General features: G+C 40.3%; 1 protein-coding gene across 7 annotated transcripts in view; it reads right to left on the bottom strand.

The window, feature by feature from the left end:
• The window catches only part of wake (ankyrin repeat and fibronectin type III domain containing protein wide awake), a 370,794-nt gene that overhangs the window by 65,072 nt on the left and 289,745 nt on the right, over positions 1 to 15,977 (bottom strand). The gene's annotated exons all lie outside the window — the stretch shown is intronic.

Here is a 15,977-nt window from a genome sequence, read left to right as displayed (position 1 = left end):
AAGACTGCATGAATACTTCACGCATTGCGTCAAAAACAGTGCGGTCAGCAGCGGTCGGCGTGAAATGCATGGCGCCTACTAGACTGTAGGGATACTTCAAGCATTGCGCCAAACACAGTGCGGTTGGCGCGGTGGCGGAAATTAAAATCATAAAACCACATTCATGTTTATTCATTCATAATTTTTTCGTTCCTTTCTTATAAATAAAACGTCTCATCCACACAGAGATGGGTTTACGGAACTTAATTTTTGCGCAATGTTCCGTGAACTTTTGATGGTGTTGACAGGGCTTTCACAGAAAATGTGCCCAACACGAATAAACACGTCTTATGCACCCCTCCTCCTCCGGCACGTTCACTCGATGGCTTGTATCGATGTTTCAAAACGAATGTGAAGGGGCGGTAAGTAGGTAAATCCGGCCTTGCCCTGGAGTGAAATTTCCCGACAGAAGAGATGCGCTTTAAAGGTCACCTAATCTATGTAAAATCGCGAAAAGCTTATTAAAATTTAAGCTCTTTTACCTGATTTTCCTTATCGATAAGATCACTATTTAATTGTGATTTTACCTCAATTTATTGCAATTTTTCACCACCAACAATGCCGTAGATTCGCATCGATGAAAAGGCAGTTTCGTCACAATAGGTTTGCAATAATCTGTTGATGGAATCGCAACTTATCGCTATCATTGATCTTGGGCTCAAACCAAAAATGACAAAATCTCGATTTCACCATCAATATTTGTATTATATTATGAAAACACTGAAAAGGTACGTTGTTTGGGATTGAGTTTGTTTTGCCGGAAGTTCAGATGAAATAATTTTTGACAGAAAAGCCTAAAGAATATCATTCTTAAGAGACAAGACTCTTTCACTTGACTCTATCAAAGCATGGGATCCGCCTCTATTCGTTCTCTCTTCTGTTGTCCCGTTTGGATTTTCTTAGGTCATAAAGCCATTACAAGAACGAAACTCCATCTTGCGCGACATGCATATCGAACTTCCAAATCATTTGTATTTTCTTGCATGCGGCCTTGCATGCGCGCACGTGCGACTGGATGAGCACGTTTCGGGATGAGGGGGGGGGGTTTAAGCTTAAGCACGTGATCGGTAGTCAAATGCTCGAAGACAAGGGGTTCTGGCGGAAGCCCCTGGTGCATCGAAAACCAGGTTTGTCGGCTTGCCTGGTAAAACAATGACGGATTCGAGAAGAAGCCCGAAGTTGAGCTCGAGTTATTAAGAATCAACAACCAGAGGTAAAAATGCGGAAAATGTTTGTGCAATGTCAGAGGCGTACTCAGGAGAGGAGTTCACGTGTTGAGATCCTACCTCTAACCTAAAAGTTTTCCTAAAAAACTGTCGATTTTTGCAATCCTAGGTAATTCGCAATCCTGGGATCTTCCTCATGACATGGATGTCACCATTAAGTTTAGAGGGATATCGGGCTTGGGTGTTTTTGCAGTGCTGAACACCCATTTCCCGCAAACGGTTATTATCAGAAAGTGAATGCTTCCAACATTTTGATGAAACCAGTGGATCTTGTCTCTGGATTGGATGGAAGAAATTTTTCACCAGCGCAGGGTGATAAAATTCATGAAAAATAGAATCTTGAAATTTCACGGAAAGTATTTCTTGAAATTTCAAAAATTTATGAAAGAAATTGAAAAATACCGGTTCTTTTTCATGTTTCGCAAAGTATAAAAATTATGACTTTCTTCTATTCTTGTGTGTTTAAGTGCGGATTACATACTCTAGCCCCTGAAAAATATGGAATATTTCATAGCCTGGTGAAATTTCAAGTGGCATTTCACTGAAATTTTCAATCTTTCATTTCTTTCCTACGGTCCATGGCACCCTCGACTAGCGCACTTTGGCATCCCCGCCGTGTACCTATTGAATAAACATCCGACTCACGCAGAGGCCAGCTTTTCTCGGCTACGCTATGGCCGTCCTCATAGCATAGCTCGCCGCCAATCCCTGATCGATCCCACGAATTAGGGTGACTTCGCGAGTGCAAATTTTCATAAATTACCGCACCATCCTCCGGAGGGAACAACCAATATCGGCTAAGCGATTGGATCTAGTATCTCGCGAAATAAATTATACTCTTTCCTTGCCACGGTTGAAAAGCCAGTCGCCTGGCGATGAGCTAAATCGACTGAACTGAGAAACCCATTAAAAAAGATTCAAAATTGAACAGAATCGATTCGCCGTAGCTGTAAGTCATTCTTGGGAGTTTGGTTTATAGTTTCGTGCCCTTGAAAAAATGAACCGCTACGACGCAAGGAAAACTGTCTTTGTCGTAAAGAAAACTTACGATGAAAACAAAAGGTTTCCTCGACTTGAGAAAGCCCATCAAGACGGGTAAACTTACGTTGTCACAACATTTTCCTCCGTGCAAGGAGAAAACGTCAAGGAATAGCCTTATTGTGATGGTAAATTCCAATTTTCCCATTGTGTTGTTTGATTGAGTCGGTTGAAAAAAATTCGTTCCTACAGGTGCTGCACTATGCAGTTGGTTCCTTTTACTGAATGGATTTCTCTGTTAAGAGGGAACAAGCTGGGCCCTAGGACTCTTTCTCTGAACTGATCTGATTTGTTTTGCACTTAAGAGAGGGAGGGTCAAATTATTAGAAATGAAAAAAATGGAAATCTTTGCAATTTCGACTTTCTTGGTGAGAAGTAAACAAACAAAGCCTTCATTTCATTAAAACTGAACTCACCAAAAAAAAAATAAAAGAGACATCTTACAACAGAGAAATCCCTTATTTCCCCAAAAATACATCGAAAAAAAATAGAAGTTGTTTAAACATTCTGGATGTAAAAAGTGTGCGAGAACTTACAAAATACTGAATTACCCGCTGAAACAGTTACTTTAGCGATGCAAAGATGTAAAACTATCTGCTGTGACAGGTAATTCAGAATTTTATAAGTTCTCGCACACTGTTTTTTACAATCAACTTCACTTTTTTTTTGGCGTATAATTCTTAAGGTTGGAACAACAGTTCTAAATAACAAGATACTTTGATGTAGTACCATCGGTTGGTTCAGTTTTAGTCCTTCGAAAATAACCGTGGAGATATGAGCAATCCGAAGAAACATCCGAGCTGGATACTGCTATTGTTCGATCGATAATCGATCTTCCGGGGTGCAAGGTGATCCTCATCTCCTCCAGGACCACATTGCGACCTGACCCGGCAGCTGTGGAGCAGCTGTATCCAGGAGAGCTGTGCGTCAGGTTATACCCAATGTTTCTAATAAATTACAGTCTATATGGCTCATTCTTGACGGCCTACCAGATATTTAAGGGCCACTTGTGCCACTCCTGGCTCACATACTGCGAAGCAAAGTAAGTTCCATTTCTTTTTCCCTATGACATGAGATTTCACGTGGTCGCATACTGCCGTGCTACAAGGAAGAACGCCGTATAAACCATCAGGCGTTGCCAAATTCCCTTTGATAAAACACGAATTTTCTGATAAACTTATGAATATTTTCCTTCCAATTTTTAGATAATTTTATTCGCAATTTCACCAAAAGGCCCTAAAAATTTCAGGTTAAACTATTCATATCTTTCCTCAAAAATAAATATTTTATTGAAGGAAATTTGGCAACTCTCGGATGTTCATCTGGCGTTCTTCCTTAGCACGGCAGCATAGTTGTACCGTTGTGAAAGCTATTAAACTAACCGTAAGAGGTTGCTCTAACGTCATGTCAGTTCCCCTTCAATTTTGAGAGTAGGCAACACAATCTCCTGCGTGGTCGAATAGTGGTATTATACCCCGTACCGATGGTCAAACTGCAGAAACGCGCATCTTGGTTTCCGGAGTTACAGACTTCCTGTCATACTTTGTTTTCTACATGGAAAACTACTGGAAATACTTTTTGGGAATTTTAGTGATTTTTCTTCTCTTCCTAAAGAATATTCTGTGGAAATTTCAAGTCATGATGTTAGTTCAATCTCCTTCTAAAAAATAAAATCATAGCGATGTTTTCGAAACACCGCAATCGAGATACGCATTTTTGCAGTTCTACCACCAACATGATAGTAAGATGGTCAATGTCGGCGAATAAATTGGCTTCGATCTAAACCTAAACCTTCATTTGGACGAATTTCTTTCAAACGGAGCTATTTGCATTATGAGGTGAGCCCTGTTATGCATGTATTCTTATGGGTCTCAGGGCTCATGTCTTGATGCACATAGTTTTGTTTGATAGAAATACGTCCATTTATCTCTTTTCTTCTTCCTCTTCCTCATTTCCTCTTCTTCAATATGGAAAAATAATATTATTCCATAGAACATTTGTATTTTGTAAGGTTTATTTTCATAGAAACCTTTGAAAAAATTGCAACGGTCCGATTCAGATTAGAATCAAATAGCAATACAATAAATATCATAACGTGCGCACGTCTCGCGATAGTTCCGGTATTTCTCATCGGGAGAGCCGGAGGGGGGGGGGGGTGGAGGGTGATGTAGAGGAATGTAACGACCGCACCTGTAAAAGTAACCGTGGTTCGAAATATCGTTTTTCTAATTAGTGAGTTCCTGGCTACCTGCAGTCAACCTTGCGAGGCGAAACACAGGTGCTGACTTCCAGGGCGGATGAGGGGAAAACGGTCACCTTCCTCGAGCCACCCTCCTGAGGAGAAACAGCGCATGTTCGTGTGGTTACCATCGAGGAGTTACGCGGTTTTTCGCCGAGGGGGCGTCGTGAGTCGTGACTGAGGAGCGTAAAAAACGGTTGAGATCCACTCGTCGGGGGATTAGACCGATTTTGGTTCCGATTCTTGGAAACTGGCCCGAAAACTTGTCTCAACACTGGAAAAAAAGCACATTGGATCTTGAGTCCAGACTCTTAAAAAAACCGACGATTAAAAGTACTCTTGATTCAATCAGAATCTAGCTTAAATAAAACACAAGCCTCTTAATTTAAGCGGATTTCGTTTTGATTCAAGCAAAAATCCGATTGAATCAAGAGTATTTTTTCTTGTCAATGTTTTCAAGAGTCTGGACTCTAGATCCAATGTGTTTTTCCCCCAGTGTTATTGGGGTGGTTCCACGATAAGTGGAATGGTTTTGTCGCTGTAACAGACAACACATTTTTCGGTCATACTTTTAGTTGTAATGATAATCACTCGAATTTCCTTGCATCAATCTACACAGGGTTATGTGTTATAACGCTTTTCAAAGATTTATCGTTTTTCGTTCATTGTTCTACTTTTCAATTTTAGTACACAAATGACCGAACATGTGCTGTCTGTTACGCTGAATTTTTACCGCGTAACAGTCAGCATATTTTCGGAATTTACATAATATTCATTGAGAAGTAGAGCAATAAATCATTAGAGAGCGTTATAATACGTAACCCTTTGAATATTAATGCGGAAAAATTCGAGTGATTATCATTTTTACTAAAAATATGATCAAAAAATGTGTTGTCTGTTACGGCGATAAAATTATTCCAGTTATCGTGTAACTACTCAAATCCTAAGTATCTTTTCTAATCCTTCTAGTAATTTTTACTCAAGTAATTATGATAATGGTGATCATCTGAACAGCGTGAGAAATGTCCCCGAACCAGCTGAGGATGTTAGAGTTAACAATCCTATTTCTCAGGATCACTTGACAACTTCGCGTAAAGAGAATCGTAGCGGCTCTTGTCACCGCATCGGAACAAAATTAAGTTGATTTGTGCTAGTTTAAAACGATGCAACCAAGGACGAGGAAATGCATCCGTTGATAATGCGAGGGGTTGAGATTATCCTCATTAAGTGCCGATTTCCGAGAATTGCAGGGTTGTCGACAAATCAACGTCAATTGAACCGGCGACTGCTGAAAGCGAGCAGATCCGTCCTCGCATGAGCCCCAGTGGCGTGGCTTGCTTTGCGATACATCGATTGTTATGCCATCTAAACCTATGGAAAAGGATCGATAAACAGGGTGTTCGCAGCGAACACCTTAGTAATCGATTCTTTACCATAGGTTTAAATGGCATAACAATCGATATATCGCTATTTACGCCACGCCACTGATGAGCCCTGAAGTGCGTAAAGATAAAGACACTTCGGGATCACGGAGGAATCGACTTGCCCACTCCTGATGAATATACAGGGTGTTTCAAACCATTGAATAGCCGCAGTAGGTGCGTTGTCATAGTAAACTGTAGAAGCGTTTGGATATGGGGGAAAAATGGAGACTATCCTTGAGAATACAAAAATCGGTAATGTGGAGAATTTGCAGGTGTCTGAAATTTTGTAAATTCCATGCTTAAAATGGAACTGTTAAGAAAACTGAGCATGAGGATATCCTTGGTTTCTGAATTGAACAATTATTGGTTGAAATATAACAGAATAACCTAATTTGCCTAAGCAAATGTATTTAAATGGAAAATTTTGCCAGACGGCGTCACAAGGCGGCACATTTTCTCACTTTTAGATCCGTTTTTCTCCGATTTTCCATTTCAAAAAAAAAATTATGAAAAATACTGCGAACTCAGCTTACTAAGCACTCTCATATAAAGCAATACAATGTTTGTGTGCAAATTCTCCATTATGAGAGTTCTTGATATTTATAGATCAGGGGTACCCAGCACTTTTACCGTTTCTTTGTAAGCATTATCCTGTTTCCACCGAATTTACCTATTCCCTGCAATTTCATCGAATTTTTTCCAAACGAGGTAAAATTACCGCAAGGCACCCGTGATCATTACCGGAAAAATTGGTACCTTTGCCGGTTCTGCTCTCTCTAAATTTTAGATTCAGAATCTCTCAGAATTTCATCCCTTTCGACTCTTGGGGGTCAAGTCTTCACGCAACCCGAAATGCCCAACTTTAACCGAGAAAAAAAAAACAGGAAGTATGCTTGGTGTGGATGACCTGAAACACCCTGTATAGCTCCAGTTTCAAGAAGCACAAAATCACCCCGGCGAGTGCACCGACGTGAGGTTGTTTCCAGAAGTGAGTATGTCCAGTTTCAAATGAGCCCCTAATCGCTCGTGTCTTTACGCACTCCGGGGCTCATCTGAAAGTGGTCGAATTCGATTTGAGAACCAACTTGTCGGTGTGATTTGCATGCAATGATGAGTTGGATTGCTCGGCCAAGGTCGCGCCGCTGGATGCCACCGGCGCCGCGAATCCGTCCGAATATCCACGGACCCCGATCCGAACTAATTAGGAGGAATCAGGAAGAGAGTTCGATTCAAAAACGGTGTAGTCGGGTCGCGAGGAAAAATGGACGCTAAAAAGTGGAACGCCGCGCCGCACGGTGGATCGAGTTAATCAACGAGTTCGGACATGAAATATTTAACTAAAACTGCAAATTTTGATGTTTAATTAGTCAAATTTAAAAGTTAAAGAAGAAAATTTCACGAGAAAACCAATGAAACCACTCTTAAAACCTCAAAATTTGTATGAACGGATTGTTATGAGCTTTTAAGTCTCCAAATTTTGTCCCACCCTCCCCATTCAACTATTCAATCGGAACTATTCAATCGGAGAAGTCTGACGAAATGTGGAAATTAAAAAGGCTTAAAACTCCGTCAATACAAAACGTTGAGGTTCTAATTGTGGTTTCATTGGTTACCTTGTAAAATTTTCGGTATGAATCATCCCCTAGAATATGAAATATGACAAAATAAACATTAAAATTAGCGGTTAAAATAAGAAAATTGTTGTTCGACCGCTCCCATTGACTCTATTCTTTGTGAGCCACTCCCCACTCTGTGCTTCTTTGTGATCGTCTACAGAGAAAAAGAACGATATTCTAAGCAGAAGGAAATGTTCAGTGAAAGCGGTGTTCATCGAGTTGGGTTCGGAAAAGGATTTGTCGATTTCCAGGGAGCGGTCCTTCTAGTACCCCGAAGGGCGTAAAGTCGCGTTCAGATTCGGCAGTTTTGAGACCTGACTTTGTGCAGATTAGAATATTAAATAGTTTTTTTTCTCGAAACTGCATTTTGTAACTGCAAACTTCAAACCGCTATGATCTGTCATAATCCGGCAGATTCCAGGCTTGCACAAGGCATATTAGAATTTTAAGTAGGTTTTTTCTTTCATCGAATCTACTTTTTCTTAACCGCAAACATCAAACCGCTAGAACTCTCGATTGATTTGACATTTTTGGGCGTTTCTTGCTTTAAAAAATCCGTCAAATGATGTATGCTCTAATTCAAATAACTCAATTTTGAGTTTGTGAGACTTGCATGTCCATTTTTCTCCGTGATAGGTCACAGATATAAAAAGTTCTTGGTTTGAAGAACCGGATTTTAAAGAAAATCGACTAGAATTTCGTAAAATCTTACAAAAAACAAGATCGTCCTATGCACTGGGAACCATCGACCGTCCTGAGAGGGTAATAGGAACCGCAGTGCGATGTCACTGTCTGGTCTGGTTCAAGCAACCATAATTCCGGTTCACGTGACGAAACTTACAAACCGGACTGAACTTTAGAAAAAACTTCCGTGGCATGAGCCGAGAAAAAGTTTTATCACATAGCTTTAAAGAACTATGACCAGACCAAATAATGTGTTTACATTAACCGAAAAATTTGGCCGATGTATAAAAACCGCAACATGGTTCTAGACATCGAACTTTTTTTGCATAATCATTGTGTACACGCAACTTTCAAGCTCATAAAACCTTGAAAAATTAGGTCTCTAATTAGTGGTACGCAATTTTTAAAGTTTCCTAATTCCTCAAGGAACATTTTTCAATCGTTTTCATGGTTTTTCAGGGATTTTGGGCGGAAAAATGCGTCCCAAAAAACTGGACGATTAGAAAACTGGCTTTAGCAACTGAAAGAATGAGGGAGTTTGTAGAACTTAAGTTAGCGATTGAACAATGATTCCAACATTTGAACCGCTGACGATGACAATGACAGTGATTGATTGGGGCGATTGGTTTTTGACAGAACAAGAAAATTCAAGGCTCAAGCGAAAGAGCCTTGTTAAAAATGGGTCGAAATTCGCCCCTTTTTAGGCCCTCGATTTTGCAAACGGGAATTGCGCCAAATTGTTGCATATGATGCCCAAAGTCTCTGGTAAAAATTTCAGCTTGAGTTGAAAAGTGGTTTCGGAGATACAGGGGGGTGAAGTGGGGGAGTTGAGCGGCTGGCGTGCGCTATTTCCGCGGCTGTTCCTCGCCAAATCTTCGTTTTGATGTCACCCGTTACATGTTTTTCTATGTAATTTTTTGCGTACTTTCCGTTTCTGACCTTAAAAATTACTTACAACCACTTTTCAAGGCGCTAGGGGGTGAAAATAGGGGTTGAACGGCCAGCGGCGCGCTCTTTCCTTGGCTGTTCCTCGCCAAATCTTCGTTTTGATGTCACCCATCACATGTTTTCCTATGTAATTTTTCGCGTAATTTCCGTTTCTGACCTTAAAAATTACTCACAACCACTTTTCAAGGCGCTAGAGGGTGAAAGTGGGGGTTGAGCGGTTGGCGGCGCGCTCTTTCCGCGGTAGTTCCTCGCCAAATCTTCGTTTCGATGTCATCCATTACATGTTTTCCTATGTAATTTTTCACGTACTTTCCATTGCTGACCTTAAAAATTACTTAAAACCACTTTTCAAGGGGCAATGAATTTTTTCGCAATTTTTTTTTTTTTTTTTTTTTTTTTTTTTAATTGATTTCGTATTATTCCCTAAGATCTATTCGTGCCATATATTTTCACGTTTTTTCAGTGTACCTCCCACGTCGCACGAGAAAATATATACGCATGATTTCATCGGAACATAAATGTTTACACGCCTAAATGATATGCAAAGACGAGCGTTCGTAGAAGAGAGATGGTAGAATAATGGCAGAATCATCAAGTAAAGCTTTAAAACTTTCATGAGGGGGGGAGGCACATTTTTAAATCGATAACTTGCCATACCTCTTAATTTTTCATACTTCCCTTGACTTAATTAGGGTGACGATTGGTCTTTCAGCGTGAACGTATAAATGTATCTGTGGTCATAATATCCTTAAATACGGCGTGTAGGCTGGTAATGGCTGCTTTTAAATAAATAAGTAACGAAGTAAAGGCCAGATTTTTTATTAATCAGATCAATGTACTGCCCGGGGCATATCTCAGATTTTTTCCCATATTTGCCATGTCATTTTGGCGTGTAAACATTTATGTTCCGATGAAATCATGCGTATATATTTTCTCGTGCGACGTGGGAGGTACACTGAAAAAACGTGAAAATATATGGCACGAATAGACCTTAGGGAATAATACGAAATCAATTAAAAAGAAAAAAAAAAAATTGCGAAAAAAATTCATTGCCCCTTGAAAAGTGGTTTTAAGTAATTTTTAAGGCCAGCAATGGAAAGTACGTGAAAAATTACATAGGAAAACATGTAATGGATGACATCGAAACGAAGATTTGGCGAGGAACTACCGCGGAAAGAGCGCGCCGCCAACCGCTCAACCCCCACTTTCACCCTCTAGCGCCTTGAAAAGTGGTTGTGAGTAATTTTTAAGGTCAGAAACGGAAATTACGCGAAAAATTACATAGGAAAACATGTGATGGGTGACATCAAAACGAAGATTTGGCGAGGAACAGCCAAGGAAAGAGCGCGCCGCTGGCCGTTCAACCCCTATTTTCACCCCCTAGCGCCTTGAAAAGTGGTTGTAAGTAATTTTTAAGGTCAGAAACGGAAAGTACGCAAAAAATTACATAGAAAAACATGTAACGGGTGACATCAAAACGAAGATTTGGCGAGGAACAGCCGCGGAAATAGCGCACGCCAGCCGCTCAACTCCCCCACTTCACCCCCCTGTATCTCCGAAACCACTTTTCAACTCAAGCTGAAATTTTTACCAGAGACTTTGGGCATCATATGCAACAATTTGGCGCAATTCCCGTTTGCAAAATCGAGGGCCTAAAAAGGGGCGAATTTCGACCCATTTTTAACAAGGCTCTTTCCTGACTTTACACGGTTGAAAAAAAATTTACGGTCTATCCTAAGAATCTCCGACTTATCGAAAACTTTGCTGATGTTTTACATCAGAAAAAAATATCAGTGTGAGAGGTGCTCACATCCGAATTTATTTGGACACCCAATAACTCACTCTCAGTCGGCGTCCACTGACTGTCCAACATAAAAACTAAACACTCAGATCCAGAATCGACTTTACTTCCTCCACACCCCTTTCAAGTATCTATCTCTTTTTTTTAACCAGTCTCTATGCCATCTAGGAGCAAATGGGGCGTATATTGGTGTCACCTCTCTTCAGAGATTGAGTTCATGATTCACAAGAAAAAAAACTGAAATTTTTTTAAAAACATTTCTCGCAAAATTTAGTAAATTGTTTCAATATATCTTCAAAAAGCTCGCAGGTTCCTTCCTGGTTATTTCTGGGATTTTTTCTGGATGTTTGGATACGGGGTTTAAAATATTTACAGCCTTTACAAACATTTTTCGATGCTCTAGAATATTTTCATGATGGAGTCAATGTTAAATCGAAAACACATGCTCTTCATTTTAATTTTAACAAATCCGTTTACACCTCTGTCACAACGTGTGTTGGATGTCAATTACAAATATGTTTTTGGGTAAAATGGCAGTATTTTGAACATTCTTGAAAATTTTTCGATCTGATTGACGAGTTTACATCCGAGACACTCCGAGTCGCTGGTCTTCTGAGCATGAGGGCTCTAAACTTTACTCCAATATTTTTGGATTGATTCGGCCGGGAGGCAAAATTTTCAGGCATGCCGTTCACAATTTTCAGGGATACTGAAAGAATGTGCCCTCCCCTCATACCTCACTCGAGTTCTTAGAAATCGCTTTCCAAACTTTCCCTCATTTTAAAGAAATTTTCAAACTGATAAAAGGTGACCAATTTTTCAGGTAGATAAACTGCATCTACATTTTTCAGCAAGACGCAGGATTGAGAATCCCGTGATCCCACATTTTCAGCTTGCATGCAATTATTTACTTTGTAGGGGCCACACAAACCTCTTCCGGACAAAAGAGGACTTTTGCAATCATCAAGGCTAAAAAAGTCATTAAACATTCAAACGCGTGGTAGCAGGTTTTAGAATACCGCTCCCGAGTGATACTGATTCGTATATCGAGTGCTTTGGACTCCGACTTCGATTCAGAGATCTTTCTCCTGAAAAGCGACTCGTATCATTATGGTGCAGTTCTGTTGAGTCGCTCTCGGAAAATTATGCCCAAATTTCACTCACCTCGCTTCGAGGGAGCGGTACGGGTACCTACCATGATTACGTCGCGAAGATAGACGAATACTTTTAAAATGTAAATAGCTATCAAAGTTTCTCCGGAAGCGAACTTTCGCGCTAAACCCTCACAAGGCGTCGCTCAGCTTCCAATCTTCGCTGGAAAAGCTCGCTTTGCCCCTCGTATCTTCGTGGAAGGAAATAACTCTCATTACCTTTGCTAAGAAACGATGCTGCCGATTCTACTAAAAAGCCAATGGCGTTTTCATACGCTGGAAAAACGTTGCCTCCTTCAGCAAATTTTAGAATCTCAAAGCTACAGCAAATTACACTGAAAAATAAAACTCCGGCCGTGAAACTCGTACTTATGGGGGACATAGACATACCGTCCGTGTTACGGGTTCAGAGGCTGAAAGTTCCGAGCGTAGCAGCCGGGGCAATCGTATCTATGGCTCCAGCACCCGGAACTTTCGGCCTATGAGCCCGGAACGACCGGTGCGTCTACGCATTCCGTAATTTTCTTTTCCAGTGTAGAGATACCTTAAAATTCGTCTTAAATGATCAATAAATGGAGGTTTGGATAAAAAACAAAGCTAGCGCTAAACTTTTCAAGTGGAGTTGAATTCGGTTTACGGCGAATTATCAAATCGCGGATAGTTAAACCTCAAAGTAACGCGACTCTATTTACTGTGTATTTTTTTTTAAAGCAAGACGAGGCGTGTGTGAAAAAATTATCGCTCAATTAGTCCGGATTTAACTAAAAATGGAAGTTTTAACACCGGCTCGATTCATTTCAAGGCTCGGAATTTGCGGCGAACTGCATAAAAAGTGACAAGAAGCGGCATATTCCATTTCGAGCGGAGTGATAGCCGCTAACTTTTCCTTGATTATTTAATATTTAAACTTGACAAGCGCTGTGTTATGGTGTTATTAGCGAAATAATTGAGTTGAGCCGAAAGTTGCGGGAGAAGTGAAATTAGTTCCCGAGCTCGCTTCCGCGAAAAAACAGAGCCCGCAACAAGGACCTTTAAAATGGACGTATTTCTGCCAAACGGAACTAAGTGCATTGAAACATGAGCCCTGAGACCCATAAGAGTACATGCATAACAGAGCTCACGTCAGAATGCGCGCTGTTCCGTTTGGCAGAAATACGTCCAAATAATGATAAGTGACGTGCAGTGCCGCGGTTGGGTAAAATAATCGAGCTGAAAATTTGCGCTCACGCATCAGAATAATTTTGTTTGAACTCAAACAGGGCTTAACACCAAGCTTTACAAATCATGCACTGAAAAAAAATCTCGGTGTATTTACTGAGAAAAGGGTAAAATTACCAAGAATTCAGGGTTCTATTTGATCCCAGTTTTTTCTTGGTAAAATTACCATTTATGGAATTGGTAATTTTCTCGAGATCGGTAAAATTATTGAATTTTCTCGGTAAATTTACTGGACCTTGATAAAAACGCCAAAATTTTTATCGACTGTGGTAGAATTACCGAGATAAAATGGCAAAGTTACCGGGAATTGATTACCAATAAAAGTGGTATTCTTACCTGAAAAAAAAACAGTAAAAATACCGGTTTTTTAGGTAAGCTTATTAGCCTGTCTTTGTAAAATTACCAATAATTGGTAAAAAAAAGTGAGATGGTAAAGGTACCAACGGACCGTGGTAAATACGCCAAGAATTTTTTTTCAGTGTGTTCCCTCATCAAAATTGCACGGAGAGCGCGTTGAAAAATTTCAAATTCAGTTCATAAGTAGGGTACCTATCATCGATTTCCGTGTTCGTAGAATCAAACTTCCCGCTGGCAGAAAAACCGATGTCTACTTGGGTACTTATCTAATGTCAATGCTTTAAGAGGTACAGTAATATTCCCAGTGGATTGGATTTTTATCGACATCTTTACAGGTACCACGGGCCGGAGGAAGGAGGAAATGTTTAATGAAACCAAATTCTATTCACCTGACGGAATGTCAGTCTTGATGACCGGTTTGACCAATGTCGTTTGGAATGCCTGATTTCAGTACAAGCATTAAAAGTTAATCCTTCTTTTATAGGTTACTTTTAGCAATTTTACGTATGCTTTAAATGTTTCTATATTTCTTGTTACATTTGTATGTAGGGTGAAATTTTGAATAAAAGTTAAAAAAAAAAGTTTCCATATTTTAAAGTACGTGTCGTGTTCTTTTTATGCGTAACTAGAAAACCATGAGCGTACCATAATACCATAATAAGTACCATTATTGCTGTGTTTATTGTTATTTCCTGTGCTCGAAACAAGGAAAAATTGTACTCCCTTCTTTAAGGGTGCCAGTTATTGAAAGGGGCCCCAAATCCTAAAATTTAAGGACCCCATGGCCCATATTTCTACGCTTGGGGCCTCTCTAAATCTACCCTTTTGACTTTAATGACCCAATGACCCATAGAAGATCTGGAATTTTTGAAGAACAAATGACCCAGGAGTGCTCGGGGTAATACAACGCCCCGGCTAATTCGGCCCTAAACTAGGTGATAAACATTTAGCTCACTAAAAACAGTAGTGCAAGCTACTATTTTTTTTTTTTTTTTTTTAAATACAAATTATGATTTTTCAATGAAGATATGATCGAAGCGCATGGGTAGCCGAAAGAGGATTTCCATTGAATGCATATCGAATCAACAACACCCTCCACAAGGACCCAGTAGTCAATCGCTAGACGGTGCCTACACGGATTAACGTCTCGTAGCGCCAGGATAAGCTGGCTGGACATAAGATGGGAGGGCTGGGAGGCTGAGGAGGGGAAGCTAGAATCAACAGGTGTGCCTACTACTACGTTCAGCCATCGCGCAGGACACGGCTCCGTCTGACCACAATACAAAATCAACCTATTTGAAACAACTCATCGCATTCGAAGTACACACGCGGCGACAATGCCCTACTAAATTAAGGCAAAATGACATCAAAATCACGGTCAGGATCAGGCTCATTGCAGACCGACATTAGACTGATCAGATTGATCGGTTTGATGTCGGACTCAGCACTGGGGGGGGGGGAAAAAAAAAACACATTGGATCTGGAGTCCAGACTCTTAAAAACATCGACAAGAAAAAATTCTCTTGATTCAATCAGATTTAAGCTTAAATCAAGAACCAAGCCTCTTAATTTGAGCGGATTTCCTTTTGATTTAAGCTAAAATCTGATTGAATCAAGAGAATTTTTTCTTGGCAATGTTTTCAAGAGTCTGGAATCCAATGTGTTTTTTTCCGCCGGTGTATCAGTAAGATATTATTCAGGAATAAGACCGAATTTACTATAACCAGTGTAAAGTCAGGGCTCGCGATGAAAATTGCATTTAAAGGAGAGGATGGTCGTAGTTACTATGGATTTCTGCATGCATTTGGTCTCCAGGCAGTAAACTTAGTAGCCGGTACTACTTGGATGTATGTGCTGAATTGGTATACGTTTGGGACCGTCTACTACACGAAAAGGACTGGCCATAATACGTTTTGAAGAGTAAAAATAGCCAAAAATCTGGTAGCTAACCGTTAGTTTCTTTCTTTTTCCGTGCGATGCTCAGTAGCCATTCACATTTTGCGCTGATAACATTGATATCGATCTTATACCTGAGTGATATCATACTGACATCATACCGATGCCTGATTTCAGTATCAGTCATTGAGACTTCGTGCGAGTGAGACTGCCATGACCACTTAAGAACAGTAATCTAACGACAGTCTGATGTTACCCGGACACTCAGAGACAAGCTCAATTTTAGACGGTTGGAAACCGCATTAGTAGGTATTTTAAAGACGTTCGCCTCAGTTGGCCA

Source organism: Bemisia tabaci, chromosome 4, assembly GCF_918797505.1.
Source record: "Bemisia tabaci chromosome 4, PGI_BMITA_v3".
Classification (NCBI taxonomy): domain Eukaryota; kingdom Metazoa; phylum Arthropoda; class Insecta; order Hemiptera; family Aleyrodidae; genus Bemisia; species Bemisia tabaci.
Note: the sequence above shows the minus strand (reverse complement) of the source record. Positions and strands in the feature narration are given on the sequence as shown.